Source organism: Pagrus major, chromosome 14, assembly GCF_040436345.1.
Source record: "Pagrus major chromosome 14, Pma_NU_1.0".
NCBI classification, from domain to species: Eukaryota; Metazoa; Chordata; class Actinopteri; order Spariformes; family Sparidae; genus Pagrus; species Pagrus major.
In genome coordinates, this window is record NC_133228.1 from 22,085,848 (window position 1) to 22,103,381 (window position 17,534).

Below are 17,534 nucleotides of genomic sequence, written 5' to 3' on the forward strand. Positions count from 1 at the left end.
TAATGAACTAAAACAAAATAAAAAAACGCTTCGTCTCACAATGTAAAAGAAAGTAAGAAAAACATCTTTTGGCAATGTCCCTTTACCTGGATCAGCACCAAAAGATAATGGGGTCTGTTCTGGGCTGAGACCCGTCCTCTATCCAAGTTTAGGTGGAAATCTGTTTAACCACCAACCCCCACAAAGAAATACACATAAACACAAAAATCAAACAAAACCACTAAAAAAATACACAAACACAAAAAGAAAACACAAAAACACCAAAACTCAAAAAAGAAATACACAAAAACCTACAAAAAACAGACAAAAACCTTTAAAAAATACACAAAAACATACAAAAACACACAAAACCACTAAAAGAAATTACACAAAACACACAAAAATACACAAAAACACACCAAAAATCAAAAAAGAAATACACAAAAACATACAAAAACAGAAATACACATAACAAAAATACACAAAAACATTAAAAAACACAATGAAAACATACAAAAACACATTAAACACAACAAAAACTCAAAAACACAGAAAACGTACAAAAACACACAAAAACACAAACACACACAAAACCAAAAATACATGCAAATACACAAACACAAAAGGAGGCCCCTTGCTTGTGTCAGTCGACGTCTCTTCCACAGGAGAAAACTTCAGGCAGAAGAAAAGTAAAGTGCAGTTTAATAAAGTTCCTCTGAAATCTGAACTGACATTTAAACACCGATATCAGAAAACTGGTCAGAGTCAGAGGTCTGTCGTCAACATAAAGTCTCGAGGTGACTTTGTTTAAATATTATATTCAGTCTGATTCGTTTCTCAACATTTCAGAGTTTAATATCAGAATTTAGTTTTTTGTTGTTCTACGTGGCCGAAGGTCCAAACTCCTCTGCAACCGGTCAGTCATCACATCACCTTGTTTTGCTCTGTGATCTGCTTTGTTGGCTTTTCTTCTGCTGACTCCATTTTACAAAACTGAGGGTCCTAAACTAAAACAACCAATCACACTGAAGCGTCGGTGTACAAGCTGCCCGTTTCCTCACAGCCCAGGAACCAGAACACAAGAACACAGTCGACCAAAACATTTGACTAATCTGTGCAAATAGAGAAGCGTATACTTTCCAGACAGGGATCAATAAAACATCATTTGTACCTTCATCTGATAGGAGCGTGTTGTCTCAGCTGAAGCTGGTGGCTTGCAGTTCATTAAGTGTCCAGCAGGCCGCGCTGTCGGATAAGAAATGTGACGTCTTTCAGTCCAAACCAACAAACCTGCATGTTGGAGAGACTCACAAACAGAGTGTGACAGCAGAGCAACACACTCTTCTGCTTCACTGTTTGACAGAAAGGTTCAGTTCTGGTCAGCTGAGTCACTTCACTCAGACTGAATCTGATCTGAGTCCAGATGTTTTTGGATAAATCTTGTTAATTTAACCCCAAAGAATGAGATGTTTAGGTTCCTGGTGAGAAGCTGCAGCCACCAGAAAACTAGACAGAAGGTGCTCGTGGTTTTTGCATTTTTATTATCGTCTGTGTGTCCGAATGTTTTTTTGTGCATGCCGGCGTCTGTGTGTGTGCGCACACATGTCCTGCAGGCCTTGTTTGTCTATTGTGTTTGTGCTTGTTATTGTTTACTCCTGAGGGGAATATGGAGCGATTGCAATCTGAACACTGAAATTACAGCGATGCCAGACTCTGATAAACACAGTCAGAGAGCAGCAGCCTTCTCATCTCTCTCTCTCTCTCGCTCACGCTGGGCGAGGACCAGGGGATTCAACACAACATGGATGTGGGTGAAGGAAGGAGGAGAGGTGGATTTGTCATTTTGGGAATTCTGCAGAATTTAGGTCACAAATTAGTTAATTTTCCTGGATTCAGGGCTTCTGATGATGCACAGATTGCAGAAGCTTGCTGCCGTTTATTTTGTGGAAAAGTCAGAGAAATGGGAACCAGGAAGTCCAGTTAAAAAAAGCTTATCAGACAGAGACAGTGCACATCCTTTGTGGCAGGATAGTGGGAAGACAGCGAAGGTGTTTTTCGGCGGCAATCATTTTCTTCTCTGTCTTGATGCTTCGCGAGGCAACAGTCTAGTTTATCACACCGATGCTACCTGCTGTCAGAGCGTTTTTTAAAGTCTTTGGAGGTCCAGTCCAAGTCAAGAGTCAGGATGTGAGGCTTTCTGGTCTGAATGCCAACATAAACACGACAAAGATTATTAAGATTTCTGCTCTGTTAATGCTATGCAGGATTTGTTTGGCCGTTTGCAAACACACCAGGTGCAGGAGCCAAATCTGGAGAAAGATAGTTGATGGTTAAAACTCATTCCCAGGTCGTCAAAGTACTGATGCTTTGGGTTGGTCCAGAAATGTCCCGAACACAGCAAATATAATAATAACAAATCATCCATCTTTGCTCGATACATCTTTACCTTTTTCTATCCTCAGGTGTGCAAAAACTAGAGGTTAGGAACTTCTTCATAAAATACAAAAGTGGCAAATTATCATTTATCAGCTGAAATAAAAAAAATCCATACTGTGCATCCCTAATTATGATAATAACAAAATAAGAAAATACAGGTACAGAGGGCAGAGTCTCTGCAGACGGAGAGACCCCACCACTGACTTCTAGTGGCTCGAAAGTGATGATTGAGAGGGATTATTTATGTACGAGTCCATATATTGTGTTTAGGAAAATCCTGCATAATATCCCTTTAACGCTGCATTAATAGTTTTGATTTAATAATATCTTTAGTTAGATCTGCTTTTGTTTTTGGTGTCAAGATGTGCTAATAGTCATTTTTACACCCAGTAGCTGAGACACAGTCGTGTTCTTACAAGGGCCTAAAACATTTAAATTTACTGTGTGCAAGATATTTTTAGATTCAGAAAATGTAGAAATAACTAAGATGTGTACAAGGTTAGTCTGACGTGTTCAGTACTTGTCGGCGGTGAAACAGTGGACAGTTAAGATCGTCTCTTAAAAGACAATTTAGTTCGGTTCTAACTTGAATCTTGTTTTTCATATTTTTGATCTATCACTTTTTTTCTATACCGTCACAATTTCTTTAGCAAATCATCTTTTCCCAGAGCTCTGCTGTTAAAGGAACAGTTCACCCAAAAATTTAAATTCAGTCATCATCTTCTCACCCTCATGCCGATGGAAAGTCAGGTGAAGTTTCGTAGTCCACAAAACATTTCTGGAGCTTCACAGCAAAGCAGCGTCACAGCATTATCTTAACGATGGGAGACGATGACTGAATTTACATTTTTGGGCGAATTGTTCCTTAAACTCGGAGTACAATGTTATCAAAACCCAGAATGATGACGGCCAAAACTTGGCAAAATAAGACCCAAGTTACGTCAGATGTACAGCGTGGAGAGGATCAACCGGCTCATTTGTCTCCGGTGGCAGAAAGAAACTGAGTACATTTACATAAGTGAAGTACTTTAAAATAGCAGGATTCAAACCACTAACTAGATTACTTCCAACAAAGCAGAGCATAAAAAAAAAAAACACGATACACTGTTAATCTTCTGTTCTACACTGCGACAGTGTGTAAAGTGTGTGACGTGAGGGTGATTTGGCACCCGAACGAAATGGCTCAAACATCTGCACCTGACTGACTGAAGAGAAAAGACTAAATGTGTGTGTGTAGAAAGGTGTGTGTGTGTGTGTGTGTGTGTGAAGGAGTGAAGACATCTGAACATTGTGTTCGGGGGGCCCCGCCGCCGCCGCTGCCGCCACCGCCGCTCTGTATTAGCTTCACCTCGTTATCGTTATCGCCCTCCTCCATTGTGGCATGAAGGGCGGAAAATGATTAGAGGAACAGGTGACAATGGAGGCAGAGATTTCTGCCTTTACCCGGGGCAGCGCCACTGTCAGGTACAGCAGCATTACACTCAAAAGAAAAAAAGGAAGAGGGGCCGCCGCACAAAAGAGCTCCTTTTCTTACTTTAAAACACTCACGTCTTCTTCGGGGAGTGCAGAATTGGGTGTTCATGGGAGCCAATTGACTCGCCTCCATCCCTCCATCCGTCCTCTCAGGTAATCAGGGAGAGAGAAAGATGAGGGCTCGGAGGGGAAAGACTTCCCCTACTCCTCCTCCTCCTCTTCTTCTTCTTCTTCTTCTTCTTCTTCACCCTCAACTCTTTTCTGATCAGAGAGGAAAAAGAGGTAGAGATAGCGGCGAAGGAAGCGAGGCCGAGGCCGTTTCCCACAGCGACGGCCGTGCGTGTGCGCGACACGGACTCTGATGTAGTAACGCCAAGGCATTATCTCATTCAACCCCCCCCCCTTCTTATCTCAATGCATTCCCCTCCCTCTCCTCCCCCCACAGCCTTACACAAAGCTATCTGCTCTGTGGACTTTTCTGACTATTTATGTCGGACAAGGTCAGGATCGTTTAAACCGCTCTGCCTCTTCTCAGCCCCTGCAGATGAGATAGCGCGGGAAAGGGAGGGAGAAACGATCGATTCCCGCCGCCACGCAGATTTATTCCCCTCCTCCCTCCCTCGGTCCGTCTCCCCTCTCTCATTCTCCCAATGGGAGTTTAGCGCCTGAGCCGGGAAGGGACGGGAGTGGGAGGGGACGGCCGTCGCCTTCCCGCCGCCACCGGGCTCATCAGTCTCTTTAACACCCCGTGGCGTTTAAAATACAGTAGCAGCCCTTAAACTGGCCACTTTTCTCCCGGTCCAAATGAGAGCCGTCCTCCCATCAATCTGGCCGGCTCGGCTTTTCAGAGGGGGGCGTGAATGGTGAGGCCTGTTGAGGGAGGAAGAGAGGGAAGAGATTTAGACAGGGGAAGTGGCCGTCTGTATCATTCACAGGGGTGTTTTACAAATGAAGTGGGGCACTTACTCAAGCTGAGGGCTTGATTGTGAAGTGGGCTGGGAAGTGGGACGCTGAAGGGGTTTTCAAAGGCCAATAAAGATACTGATGTTTAGGGGTCAAAGCTGCCGACCCCTTTATATTTAGTGCCACTGTTGAGTATCTGTAATATGGTAATCCTCGAAATTCATAATTTTGGTGCTCAGTGCTCCTTGCTGCCGACCGCTAGATCCCCCCGGCCTCTTGGCAAGACTCACCCTAATCTTATTCTAGGATGTGAGACAACTCAGTGTGCTGATCAGTTTGAGGGGTCATCCACACGCACGTCTTTGGAGGCGAATGTTGATTTTGCGTATGTATGACCACGACCCAACGGTCTCACACCTCATGCCTGACCAACCCGACCACGAAGGCAACCAATCAGTGGCAGAGTAAGGTGAGTCTGGTCGAGAAAACCCAAAATCGGACACCAAGACAGGGAGAAGCTATCGTTAATATGATATAATCCCAAAAGAGCAAAAATGCTAAAACAAAGTACAAACAAAAGTCAAGTTCAAATCAGGAAAAACACAAAACCAGAAACACTTCACGAGGAGAAACAGGGAGGACTCAGGACTTGGCTCAGGTGAAACACAGGTGATTGACACAGGAGGATTACACAGGACGGACTGACGAAGACATCAGGGAGCACACAGACTATAAGCACACACACAAGGGCTGATTAGAAAGAGGACACAGGTGGACACAGAGAAAAGGTGGGAAATGCAACACACGGCACACGAGGACGAAGCTTAGAAATAAAACAGGAAATCGCAGAAACACACAGACTCGTGACAATTTGGCACATAGACAACTATAATAACACATTTCATCAAGTCAGACACAAATATTAAATGAGGGATCCCAGTTCCACAGTGTGAGTAGCTGAGCTAGCTAACTACAAATATATCCTGTGGATGCCTTCAGCTGCCACAGACGGTCATGTGACCTCTTTGTCTGGCTCGTGTACCTGGCTATCAATGCTAATGCTAACGAACCCCTTCTCAAACAAGCTGTAAACATAAATGTAATTCTTCCCAGGTCATTCGTCTTAAACTTAAAGCCAAGTACATCACTGTTGCATGATTGTAAAAGTGAAAAAGCAACAAAACTTTTAAAAATGTGGTGAATATGGTGACAAATACCCGTCACAGTTACCGATAAAGCTCGAGAACAGCTACTAAACGGACCTTTTGGGTGAGATTTCATTCGTCAACTGCTGTTTCCAAAAAAAAACAGGATAAACTTTCAATCCTAACTTTTGAGCCAACATGAACGAAAATGTCTTAAAATCCTCGAAAAATGTAAATCTGAACGTTTACAATCTCATGATTTTACATGAAGAAGAAGATGAGATGAGAATATGGTGAAAACTAACAGTAACTGAGGTGACATCTACAAATGTCTCGTTTTGTCTGAACAACAGTCTAAAACCCAATGATGAGCAGTTTAATATCACGAAGGACATTTGAGATGGATTTAGTAAATGTTTTGGCATTTTTGCTCAAAATATCACTTAAACAATTATAAAAATAGCTGCAGAAACATGCAAAACATGTTGCAGAATATGAGTTGCTTTTTCTGTTTTCATGCACATGTTAATCAATAATCCAAATAATCACCCAGATAATGTTCATCTGAGATTTTCTATCTTCTTATAGCGGAAACTGTCCCGATCTTGTGGACCTCAGGACACGAAGCTCTTCTTTATAAACCAGGACACACTGATGATAATAGTAAAAACCTATTGATGCGTTCTGTGTGGAATCAGATCAAAACGTCTCATTAGATTCACTTCGTACTGAAGGTTTCTCAAAGACGGCCGGTGTAGCGTGAAGCAGCGTGTCGGCGGCTTTGTTTTATTTGTGAGAATACTTACATATGTCTTCTTTACAGTGTGTGTGTGTGTGTGTGTGTGATCCCCTGCCACTCATGTCTTGGGTTACTGTGTTTCTGGCTGTATGATAGATGGCTCAGCCCAACCTCAGAGCCCCGAGCCTGAGCCGCCGGACAGCATGTCACTGCCAGTTTCCTCCAACTGAGTGTGTGTGTGTCTGAATATGAGGGATTGTGTGTGTGTGTGTGTGTGTGTGTGTGTCTGGCCAGTTCCGACCCCCCACTGCAACAGGATAGGTGGGTGAGGATGGCCTGCCAGTGTGTGTTTGCATGTGTGTGTGTGTGCAGTGTGAACTGCTCGAGGTCCGTGTCCCGCTGAGTGCGGCGGCCCCGGCCCTTTCCTGTCCAGACCACACGTCTAACCAAAACCCAATGTGTGTTTACGCGTCTGTGTGCGCGGCAGAGGGTGTGTATTCATGAGTGTGTGTGTAGGATCAATTATAAATCCATTTAAGGCTGTAATTCTGATTATTCCCCTCATCATTTAATCTGTAGATATTTGTTTCTGATCATTTGTTAATAATTTAATCTACAAAATGTCAAAGGATCGTGAGAAATAATGACAGTGAGGGTTTTTGTCCCACCAACGGTTGAAACCCAAGTTTTTCAGAGCCCTTAGTGACATTGATTAATGTACTGATCTTTAATTTCATTATTTAACTAGTTAATTAATAAATAAAATCTTTAAATTGCTTGTTTTGTCTAACAAAAAACCTGAGAAAAGGTTATAAGACAAGTGAATAATTACCTTTTTTTCATTAATTAAGGTGATGCAACCGAACGCTCCATCTTCATCTTTAGAGGAAGACAGTATGACAGGACCAAAAGCTCCAGAACAGCCACTAAATGGACCTTGTGGTTTCAATCCCATCAGCTAATAAATCATTTAAAAAGTATTTCTGCTGTCTTAACTTATTAAAAGACAAGATTTTAGAGCAGTTTTTGCTAAATACACTTCTTAAATGATTGATCGATAATCAGAGATGTTGATATATTTTGGTATTGGCTGCTAGAACAGGTGATTAGTTATTGATCTTTCTGATTATTAAACATTTACGTTACATGATACAAGCAAAAGCTTCTAGAAAGCTACTTTTTTCCAGACTGGAATTTCAATACTAACTTCTGAGCTAACAAACACTGTGTGATCTACTCGAGGAAGATCATGTGATACGATAAAAAGCTCCAGAACAGCTACTAAACGGACCTCATGGTGAGATACTTTTCTAGTCTGGAATATGAACTCTAACTTTGAAGCCAACGTGGATAAAATGTCCTCAAAATGCTCAAAAAAATGTAAGCTGGAATGTCTACAATTCCATGTTCTTACATGAGGAAGATCATGTGGTACGATTATAAACTTTGAAGCCAACATCAATGAAAAGTTCTTAAAGTGCTCACAAAATGGAAATTTGAATGTCTACAATTTCATGATCTTACATGAGGAAGTTCATGTGACACGATCAAAAGCTCGAGTACAGCTACTAAATGGACCTTGTCGTGAGATTTCTTTTGTCTTTTGGTGTTTCAGAAGTCAACAGTGAAGTTTCAATCCTAACCTCAAAACCAGCATGAAGGAAAAAATCTTAAAAAAAGGGGGAAATACCAATTTCTAAGGAAGATCAAATAATATGATCAAGAGCTCTTGGACCGTTACTAAATGGACCTACTGGTGAGATATTTTCTAGTCTGGAACTTCAATCTAACGTTGAAGCCAATGGATGGATGGTTTAGGATGAAAAGTCCTCAAACTTCTCAAAAAACTGAAATTTCAATGGATACAGCTCTAAAATTTCACATGCGGAAGATCATGTGATGTGATCAAAAGCTCCAGAACCGCTACTAAATGGACCTTGTGGTGAGATTTCTATCTTTCAATTGCTAGAATAAACTTTCAATCCTCACGTCTAAGCCAACATGATTGAAAAGTCCAAAACAATGCTACAAGAACATTTGTGATGGGATCAAAAGCTCCAGAACAGCTGCTAAATGGACCTTGTGGTGAGATTGTTTTGTGCCATTTCTATACTAATAAAGGTTTTTCTTTTTAAATACCGCACGATGAAAGAATAAAAGTTGTTGGATACCGTTGTTTCTTCGTCTCCTTGGATCTCCTTCACCTCTCCATCATCCTCTCCCCTTTCTGAATAATTCCCTTTCTTAAAAACTTCTCCCAGGTTCTTCCGCCTTCTTATTTTTGCGCTCCACCTTCCCCTCCACCGATCTGCGATTGCTTGGGGAAGATTTCGCCGCAGATACGAAACGAACGGCACCTAGAGGAGAAGGAAAAATAAGTAGTCAAATCCCCCCCCCCCTCCCAACCTCCCTCCTTCTTCTTCTTCCCCTATTCTTCCTCCCTCTCTCCAGTGCTGCCAGCAGACAGTGTGTTTCTCAGCGTAGTGGAGATTATAGCCGGGAATGACAAGCACGCCGTCTGATACCATATCCGCTCTGAATTACAGATCAGCCCTTTTTAAATGATATTTTAAATACTTGCTGCAGGCTGCGAGTTTTCACAGGGTCTTATTTCATTGTTATTATACTAGTACCATATTTTTGTTAGAAAATCAGTGTTGGCGCTTATTTAAATGAGGGAGAGTGGAAGCCGATATACACTCCAGTGTGTTATTTTACTGTGCCACTTTGGAAAATCCCCCCTCTCTCCTGCTATACTACTCCTCATACACCCACCACCCCCTTTTTTTTTTTTAGTGTGTTCTTGGTGGGAATTAAAAGGGAGCGCTGTGAAAAGGACAAAAGAGAAAGGACAAATTGTAATTAGTTTGATTTTGTGTGTGTGTGTGTGTGTGTGTGTGTGTGTGTGCTTGGCTGTGAGGTTGGTGTAGCCCATTAAGGGTTAGATTCCCACACAGAAAGAAAGACTGTGGCTTTGATTGCCTCTCTCATGTGTGGCTTCCTCAAAAAGCGGCGCGCGGATTCGACTTGAATTGTTTCACCGTCGCTCATTTTTGATCATTGAATTAATGTGGGGTAGCAGAAGAAATGCCCCTTTGTTTTTAAATATGGAGACAGGCAGGTCAGGATTTAGAGGAAGAGGGGAGGAGGAGGAGGAGGAGGAGGAGGAGGAGGTGTAGTACCCTTGGTGGCGTGCTGGGTGGCGCTGTTGCCCCAGCCATGCTCCCGCGCTTTTTTTTTTTGGGATAAAAAGGTCCCTCGGTTTCAGTCGAAAGGCTCTGAGCTCTTTGTGCTTTGGCGTTTCATGATGGGATTCTCTGGAGAGCAGAGGATGGAGAACGACACTCCTTCCCCCTCTAACCCTCTCTCTCTCTCCCTCTCTCCCTCTCCTCTCTCCCCCTCTCCCTCTCGCTCTCTGCTGGAATACACCCTAACCTTGACATATTGAGAATGAAAACGACGGTTCCACATCCCATGCTCGCTTGTTGACAGCGTTAACACTCTTTTCATGTGTGTTTTGATAGCTGAAAATGAACCATATTAGACTGTTATGAGAAATTATGTCTTGTGTGCGCGCGTGGTGTGTGTGTGTGTGTTTGCGAGGACATGCATCGCCCTTATGCGTGTGTGCATGTCCGCGTAACTCAATTTTTTAGACAGAAAATCATTTTCGTTTGCTCCCACGCTCTTAATTCACGCGCGCACACACACACATGTAGACACGCATGCACGGCACTAATTGTGCCCTCCTTGTTTGTTTATTGGGTCTGAGAGAAAAGTATGTAAAATAGGCCCAGGGGATGGAAAATACAGCCAGTGGGGCTAAACTAACAATTTTAACCCTCCCCAACCTCCGTCTCACCCCTCTGACTGCTGTCTCACCCTCCTAACCCTCGTCTCACCCTTCTAACTGCTCCCCTCACCCCCTTGTATACCCTCATATGTAAATTATTTTCCACGTTTTTTTTTAGGCGAGCAAAGCTAACATTCAGCTTCTGAGAAATGAGCGTTGTGTGGTCAGCGTGTATTGTTGATAAGTATTAACAGCAGGTTTCAGCTGATCTGGGTGTTTGAGGGCTAATATGACACCGGTGTGTTTTGGACTGAAGCTGCTGAAAGCTGATGTTTTTAAGCTGGTAAGCTATACTGTATCTTTTACACCCTAAAAAAACTGAACACACTTCTGAAACCGCATTTTAGCTTCAGGGCTATAAAACCACTCGAATCATTTTTTGTGTCGTGCTAGATAACAAACACAGGTTAGACAAATGAGATACTGGGTGGAGTGAGCAGCTAATGCTAATGCTTCGAATCAAGAACCGGAATCATTGAGAACCGGTTCCATATTGTCCAATCCATTTATACATTACACATAAGTTTATACATTTCCTTTTTTTAAATCAGTGCCGGCAGGTGTTTCAGACAGTTGCACATTGCAAAACAATAACATCTTAGTCATGCATCCACGCTGCTGGAAACTGTGGTTCAATTTCACAAAGAAAGGTGACAACAGTGTGAGTTGTAATGTCTATAAAACAACTGAGTAACCGTGGAAACATCATTCTACACATCACTGATTTAAATCTCAGGATTGCCGTGTACTTAGAAGTGCCGCGCTGCTGCAGCACGTCCGTTACAGAGGTTAAATATCCACTGTTATAACATTAGCGCTACAAGGGCAAACTCTTTTATTTGACTGACTCACTTATATCAATATTGATGCTACTGTTAATGCTATTGCTAAAACAAGTACTGTATGACTTACAAAGGTTATCACGATGATGTTAATGCTAAAGGTTATTCTAACAATATCAGCACTATTAATGTAAATACTAATTGTTATACTAATACTACAATAATAGTGTGTTAACTTTAATATTAATTCTTATTCTCGTGGTTAGTCTATTGGTGAAAGTAGTCCGATGCTACTGTAAATGCTAATGCGAAAACATGCATTGTAGGGCTACTTTTAATGTTTGTGCTAACATTAGTGGTGTTAAAACGATTATTATGCTAACATTAATGCTGTATCTTACACTAACAATAATACACCTATTATTAACACTGATAGTAATTGTAATACTAGTACTACAACAATAGTGTGTTAACTTTAATATTGATTATTAATCTAATGGTTATTCTATTGGTGGTCAGCTAATGCTTTCGCTCACACTCACATCGCTATTGATGCTACTGTTAATGCTAATGCTAAGACATGTACTATATGGTAATGCTGATATTAGTGATAATGTAGCTGTGTTTATGCTAATGTTAATGCTAAAGCTTACACTAACAATAAAAATATTATCATTAATACTTATATTTGTAGTACTTTTACAACAATATGAGAATGTTTTTAATATTTTTTTATTTTAATACACATTTTTATTGTAATGGTCAGTCTATTGGTAGAAGTGCTCACTCTCACATTGATATTGATACTAATATTGATGCTTCTGTTATTGATTACACAAATGCTGTTCTACTGATAGCAACGCTGATAATAACAGTAATACAAAGGTTTTAATGTTAATGTTAAGGCTAATAATTACAATTGTGCCACTATTAAAAAAGTAAAAAATAATATGTATAGGAATTGTGATAATAATACAACAACAATGGTAAGTTAGGTTATTGTAATTGTAATATTTCTATTAATTTCAGACTACAACATTTTAAATCTTAGCCTACATGCAGGCTTTTTGTAATCTGATCAACACACTGCATCATATTCAATTTACAGTAGTTTCCATAAATTGTATTGTAGGATTAACCAATCACGCTGCATTTTCCCAACTGAATCATCCCATAATATATCAAAGGTGGTGGTGTTTTTGGAAGTGTTGGTGTCATTGTGAGTAATCCAGTGAGTAAGTCCACAGACTGGAAACAGATCATGTTCAGCTCCAGCGTCTGGCTCCAGTGGAGTCCTGCTCTAATGACGCTCACTTCCCGCCTTAATTGTTGTTGTGTTTATTTTTCGTTGCATGTCTTGCAGTGTGTTTTCCCATCAGTGTTTATGCCATAATTGAAGCCGCTCCTCCTCGCCCTTATGAGAGCCATTAAAGTGTGTGTGCAAAGGTATTAGCATGGGGTTCCAGCATTCATCGCAACTTGCGTATGCAGTATTTAGTCAACGCTTCATTTGTAGACTGATTTTTGAGGCATGTTTCATCACAAGGAAATCAGTTTGTGCCTCTCAGGGTGAGAGGCAGAGTTGAGTGTTGTTTCCTCGGTGTGTGGGCGGATACAAGTTTGACATGGAAAAGGTTACAAGTCCAACCATTCTGCTCTGGAGCTGCTGATTGAAAAACGTTAAACACTTCACCTCTCTTAGACCTTGAAATGTTTAAAATTGTACAATTTTAACCAGATAAATTCACAATTGTAATCCTAGCAAGGGTGTAAAAGTGTCTAAATCAGCATTTATGTCATCAAATCTTTATTGATAAAATTCTTTTTCAAGATGCAGATCAACGTTACAGGCCAATATCTGACATCTATCGTCCTTATATGAATGTTCGTGTGTGTGTGTGTGATGTGGTGACTCATCCATTGCTTTCATAATACGACATGACTCTACTTATGTGAACGCTGAACATCAGCAAACACATTCTTGCATCAAATAAGGCCGAATCTTCTCTTTTCCTCTCCGTTTTCTCTCCTTCTCATCACACCTTTTTCAATTTTCCCTTTTTCCTCCGTCCTGCTTCATCTATCTGCTCCATCCTCTCACCTCTCCATCAACTCCCGCTCCGAGGTTTCATTTTCTCTTCTCCGAGACTCCATTTTCTCTCTTTTATTTCCTTCCCTTATGCATATAGGGGATGACTCCACACGCATGTACAAACATACACATGAATGCAAAATGATTAAAAGCCAAGATGTATACTGTGCATGAACTGATACTCAGGGTGAACCAGCACATACACACTTGTATTTTCTCGATTGAAGCTATGGATCGCCTCGAGGCCTGAGATGAAAACCCATTACATTGGACATTTCTCACATTCACTTGCATCAAGGCCGTTGCACCCACGGGTGTTAACAGTGTTATGACACCCGCAGTTTCATAGAAACTGGTTTCTAACCCCCATCCCCCCATTTATTTCCCGAGATAGTCATTGATGACACAAAAATAAGTACGTCAGAGAATGATTTTTACCTTACATGAAAACCTATTGGTCAAGTTCGGTTGATTGAATCAGCCAAGGAAGAGTAAACAGTTGAAGTACGTAATATGTACTATTAAAAAACCCCCTTTTCTTTCCTTTGTAACTTTGTCTTGATTGTGGTGTGTCAGCTAACATCACCAAACATAAAATGAAATGGTGTATCCTTGTTGTTGTGGCATAGATTAGGATTGGAGAGATTGGAGCGTTTGCATCCAAGTGTCGGCCATATTGGTACAGGGGAAGTTGTGCCTCCTAGAGCTTTAAGCCAATGGAGGCAGGGGGTCGATCTCATATTAAAATCAACGCAACTTGCTAAATTCAACTGATTTTGAAGCAGTTTGGTTTGTTACAAATGCCAGACATGTATTTATGATACAGCATACTTTATTGAATTCAAAATGCAGGTTTTCACACTAAAAATACTTTCGTTTTGTTGATACTAACACTAATATAATATAAAATGTACTCTTTGGATACTCTAAAAGAGACATTAAATCTAACAATAAAAGATGTGGACGAGCAGCCATAGAGACAGTGATTGTAACAATAACTAAGACCAACAATGACTGACATGGAAAATAGCTGCTATGATGTAATTGTGTTTATAATTTTGGACTTAAAGATATTGAAATGTTTAAAAATGACTGGGCCTTTGTTGGAAAAATTTGGGAACTTGTCAGCAACTCAACAAAATCTATAAGATGTTCAAACCCAGAGAAATCAATAGGTTTACTCATTTAATGTTGCTTTTCTTTGGATCCCCTGTTGCTATAACTTCCAGGGAAACATCAGATGATACCTCAGAGAATGAGGAGAGAACGTAACTAAACATAAGTAAAACTCGAAAACATTACCTCTTTATCGAACATTTCTGCCTGACGCCGGATAGATTTTCATTGGCGACGGTGGTTGTTTAAAGCTCTTGTTGGTAAGACAGTTGATTTTAGAGTCTCATTCCCAACTCATCAGATACCAACGCTTTCGGATGGTGGCCAGAAGCACGTACAATGCAAAAGCGTCAGTGTTTGACGAGTTCGGAAACCCAAAGCGACGCCTAGCTACAGAAACTCCATATTTTGCATTTAATTAATAAAAAAAGATGTTAATTAAAACAAAAACTGAAGTTGAAAGATTACATTTGACATTACATTATCGTCTGAGGGATAAATAACTTAAAACATGCCCAAACATAACCCTAAAGACTTAATCATGCTTAAGTTTCTATAGTGAACAATAAGTCAACAAATGAAATATGTTGTCGGTGAACGTTTTTACGACTTTACTCAACATCTTTGACCATTTGGATCAAATTAGATCAATTTCTACAATAATTTTCTGTAGGAGTCACGTTTAATATGTTCAGTCAATAAAAGCAAAAGGGTAAAAAAAAAACAATGGTGGAAATGATATAGAAAGAAAATGTACTCACTTGTCTGGAATCAGTTTAAGAGCTGCAGCCAGCGTTGTATCATAATTAAACAAAACGCATCGTCTTCATCTTATTTTCTGAACACAAGTACATACTCTGACCTCGCAGACCGTTCAGGAAGGTAAATATTCAAAGCCTGTAGCTGTCCGTTCCCACACTCATTCACCTCTTCCCAACCGCCACAGTGTGTGAAGTCCAAATGAAACAGAAATATTCATGGCTCCTCTCCCTGAGCATAAAGACCTGGACCTCCTGCCCTGGCCATTCAATTAGCCACAGTGGCCAGTGTGTGTGTGTGTGTGTGTGTGTGTTTCTGTGTGCGAGTGTGAGTGCAAACTATTGCCCTGTCTGAGCAGCCAACCTCAACTAAGGGCCAGGCTCAAACACCGGCTTAAAGCTAACCAGGTCACAGCTGATGGTGTGAGAACCGGGGCTGTGCACAGTTTAGTGTGTGTGTGTGTGGTTGTGTGTGTGTGTGTGTGTGTGTGTGTGTGAAGAAGAGAGAGAGCTCAAATCGCCCCCTTTAAACCGTCTATATGTCAGTGCTGCTGCAGGTGTGTTGCCAAAAACAAAACCTGCGATCTGACAGTTTTGCCGTGATGTCATTGGGTGGCAGAGGTGTCAAATGTGTGTAACAACTGGAGTTTGTGTGTGTGTGTGTGTGTGTGTGTTTATTCTGTCTGTTTTTTAGCTGGAAGCGGCAATGCGTACGTGCCGCCGCTGTCAATGCAGCCACGTCTTTCAGCAGCGTGCCAGTCTGTTTTCAGAGGCAGTCAGGCTCCACAGAGTTTCTGCAGCAGTGATTGAGCAATCAGAGGCCAATTCTGTCAAATGACTCCCTCCGCTGACACATAAAAACAAGTTATGACTGTTTGACCTTTTAGCTTAACAACAGGGTCAACAGGGCCTTTACAAGGAGTGGAAGGGATGGATTTATTGGTTTATATAGATACATTTTGGTTTGTTTTTCTCTTTCAACTATTTCCTAAGTTTACCTGAGAAGAAAGGTGTGATAGAAGTCATGATTCATCACACAGACATGAACTGAAGCTTTGAAGCCGTCTGAGAAGTTTGAAATTGGTCGAACAAGAAACACGACAGAATACCGTACGGATCAGTGAAAATTATTTATCATTTAGGTTCATTCATAATTTTCTTCTCATCGTGAGGCACAAATATGAAACATCTTCGAGTTAAAGCTTATTTCATGTAAGGATTTCTTCCTCTCCTCCCATTTCTCATTGTTTTCATGTTTTGTTTTTTAAAAATATTGCCGTATTTAAACAATTTGGGCTCTACTGTCGACATTTTAGAAAATAAGTTTATTACGGCACGTTTCTGCAAAACCACAGATAAGTTAAAACTTACGCTCCTTTGTTGCTATCTTACGTTACGTAACCCTAACCCTGCGACGACCCCCTAAAACGTCTTGAGATGGTCCCACTTCCCGTGAAACATAGCCGTCTTTGGTCGCCACAAAAATGGCTGGAAATCTCCCCACAGAGTCGAACTGCGGTCACCCGTTTGGCTGCCTTGTAGCTTGTAATAACGCCACCTGCTGATGTAAAAGTCAGCTAATAAGCACGTAATGTGAACGTGATACGCCTCGTTTGGTACGGATGTCAACCATGGATGTATCTGTGGTTTGCAGAAAGGTTAACTGCTAACATAAGATACTGGCGACTCCAGGAAGTTACTGGAAATAATCTTGTACATATCCAGAAACACCACAAATTGCCATTTTAAGACTTTTGTTTTTGTACAGATCAACCAAATGATATATAAAGAGTTTATCAGTGAGGTTTAGCGGTGATGGGAGACAGCTTTTGTTACCTTTGGACCAGCCCTGCCATCCAAATCCCTGCAGAAGACGAGGTTGCTAGCAAATTAGCATTCGTACCACTAGCAACCAGGTTAGGGTTACGGTGACTTTTCATTTTCAGCGTGTGTTTTGCAAGCTGGAAGGTTATTATCCGTTATTTCCCGTAGTGACTGGAAACATGTTTGCAGTGGAAAGGAAGATGCCAGGCTCAAACCAACGGTCTACATCTGGTGAGTCAGACTACCTTTAGATGGAGCCGGGCTAGTGGGGAAATCCTACTTCCTGTCTTTATAGGAAGCTTCATACTTAGCATATAAACACGAGTGATATTGATCTTCTCATCTAACTCGGCAAGAAAGCAAATATGTTGAACTTTTCTTTCAGTATTTGTCAGTAATTCTACCTTTTTATACACATGATTAATAATTCTAAT